Genomic DNA, 2,996 nt, shown 5'->3' with positions numbered 1-2,996 from the left:
AGCCATAGAAAAGTTTTTGTCCGTCTTGAGGATGATTAATTTTCCTTGACTTTCCTGATGAGAAGACGGCATAATGCACCTTATTCCTTCAGAATTAAGAATATGCAGTCTTCGAAACATGTGTTGAAATTAAAGGAATTGTGCTAAAATCCTCGTTCGACTCCATTCTTTTATTCATTTTATATATATATATATATTATATATATTATATATATATATATATATATATATACTAAATTTTATATGTTTACAGGATGTGTAGTCCTATAAGAACAATGTTACTGCTGTTTTAACTTTTAACCCCCGGGAAGGCATCAAATTTTTCGTGAAGACTGGTAATTATTCTAGCGAACTCTCTTGCCGGTACGCTAACTTACGGGGACGGAAACAAGCCGACAGTGGTTGTCAATGTGTAATCGGGGACAAACACAGAAAGAAGAACTAGGACTGTTTTAACGAAGTCGCGTCTTGTCCCTACCGTCGATACGCGGAGCAGATAAGAGAACTGATGGATGGAATGATCTTTATGTTGCCAGTCTCGTTTCGTTGTTCGAGAAAAAGTTCGTTTTCTCTCTCTATATATTTTTTATTTTCTCATTTCTCATTTAGTCTCCGTTTTTTTTATATGTCCAGTATCTGTATCTGCATTTATATTTATGTATATATTTATGTAGTAAATATATGTATGTATAATAGTATGTATATATATTATATATATATATATATATATATATATATATATATATAATTATATATATATTATTTTATATGTTATATATATTATGTGTGTGTGTGTGTGTGTGTGTATAGTGGGTGGGTGGGGGTGTGTGGGGGTGTGTATATATATATGTATATATATTTATGTATATATTTATGTATATATATATATATATGTATATAGTATTTACATATATATACTTATATATATTTATGTATATATTTATGTATGTATATATAGATAATGTATATATATATATACATATATATACTTAATATATATATATATATAATATATATATGTATATATGTATGTATATATACTATATTTATATATATATATATATATTGTATGTATGTAATGTATTAATCTATCTATCTATCCCTATATATATGTGCACATCTAGCAAATCAACAAACAAGACGTTGGGCGCCCCGAGGTTATAGTAGAAGGCACTTGCTCAATTTGCCGCGCAGTGGACCTGAACCGGGAACACTTTGGTAGGAAAGCTATTTACTATCGTTGTAGTGAAGTGTAAATGCAATGCAGTGTATGCAGTGTATGCAGTGTAAATGCAGTGTATTGAGTTAAGTTATGTTGTGCTGCAGTGTTATGCAGTGTTACGGTATTCCAGCTGCGTTGTAGTGTTGGCGTGTCCTGTAGCGTTACCGTGTACTTTAGTTATAATGCTGGGAAGTTAAATGTAGTTTTAATTCAGGCCGTTGCAACGTGATTCTGTTGTATCGTAGGTGTAATTGAAGTGTATTATATAACAGAAATCTTTATGGCTACAGTGCAATGGAATGAGCGTGTATTAACCTTAACACAGTGGAATACAGAATTGACTAATAAAAGCGTTTAATATACTTTGTTGTATATTATGGTTGCATAACGAAATACCCTGTACCAAGTCATTAATATACACGTACCAGCTTCCAGCAATGTGTTTAATATGATTGGTAAGGCGGCGAGCCGGCAGAAACGTTAGCACGCCGGGCGAAATGCTTAGTAGTATTTCGTCTGCCGTTACGTTCTGAGTTTAAATTCCGCCGTGGTCGACTTTGACATCCATCCTTTCGGGGTCGATAAATTAAGTAGTAGTTACGCACTAGGGTTGATGTAATCGACTTGATCGCTATCTTGTTGATAATATTACTCTTGATCAGCTAAAGCAGAATTGTTAATTGCAGTTATACTAATACTACTCAAAATTCCTAAGTCTGCCAAAAATGTTGGCTCAGAAGGCTTTACGTTCTGAGTTCAAATTGCACCGATGTCGACTTTGCTTACATCCATCATCGGGTCAATAAAATTGACTTTCTGTTGCATTCTTTCAGAATCGATAACATAAGTATTAGCAGGGTCAATGTAATCAATTTCCTAAATTCCTGATCTAGACCCAACATTACAATCCAATATTAACAGGGATCGAAATAGCATAAATGCACACGTATGTGTCTAAACATATATATATATATATATATATATATATATATATATATTCATGCATGCATACAAACACACAGGCCTATGTCTCTACTACCCATAAGGGGCTAAACACAGAGGGGACGAACAAGGGGACGACATACAAATGGATTAAGTCGATTATATCGACCCCAGTGCGTAACTGGTACTTAATTTATCGACCCCGAAAGGATGAAAGGTAAAGTCGACCTCGGTGGAATTTGAACTCAGAACGTAGCCGCAGACGAAATACCGCTGAGCATTTCGCCCGGTGTGCTAACGTTTCTGCCAGCTCGCCGCTTTGTATGTATACACATACCTGTATACATCCATGCATACATACATACATACATGCATACGTACGCATATAAATATATGTATACATCTTTCGGTTGTACATACACTAAAATTGGAACGATACTCAGAAGATTAGCATGGCCCTTGCGACAGGACGACACGCAAATTCGTGAAACGTTCCATACCTTTTATCAAAGCGGTGCTCAAGCAAGGTCGCAGTCAAAAGACTGAAACATGTAAAAGGATTAAATGATAATCCATACGTGCTTACATCTAGCACTGGCACTCCGTCGGTTGCGATGACGAGGGTTCCAGTCGATTCGATCAATGGAACAGTTTGCTCGTAAAATTAACGAGCAAGTGGCTGAGAACTCCACAGACACGCGTAGCTTTAACGTAGCTCACTGGAACTTCAGCGTGACCCAGAGTGTGTCAATTCTGACCATTTTTGAAATACAGGTACAACTCATTTTTGCCAGCTGAGTAGCAAAGGGAAATAACGTTTCTTGCTCAAGGA

General features: G+C 35.5%; 1 non-coding gene across 1 annotated transcript; it reads left to right on the top strand.

Moving 5' to 3' along the window:
- The first annotated feature begins 2,559 nt into the window (after positions 1-2,559).
- LOC115230165 lies at positions 2,560-2,668 on the top strand. Its single transcript, XR_003883407.1, has one exon. It is a non-coding gene; the product is annotated as a U6 spliceosomal RNA (small nuclear RNA).
- Positions 2,669-2,996: the final 328 nt, after the last annotated feature.

The sequence above is a fragment of the Octopus sinensis genome, unplaced genomic scaffold (genome assembly GCF_006345805.1).
Source record: "Octopus sinensis unplaced genomic scaffold, ASM634580v1 Contig14697, whole genome shotgun sequence".
NCBI lineage: Eukaryota > Metazoa > Mollusca > Cephalopoda > Octopoda > Octopodidae > Octopus > Octopus sinensis.
Note: the sequence above shows the minus strand (reverse complement) of the source record. Positions and strands in the feature narration are given on the sequence as shown.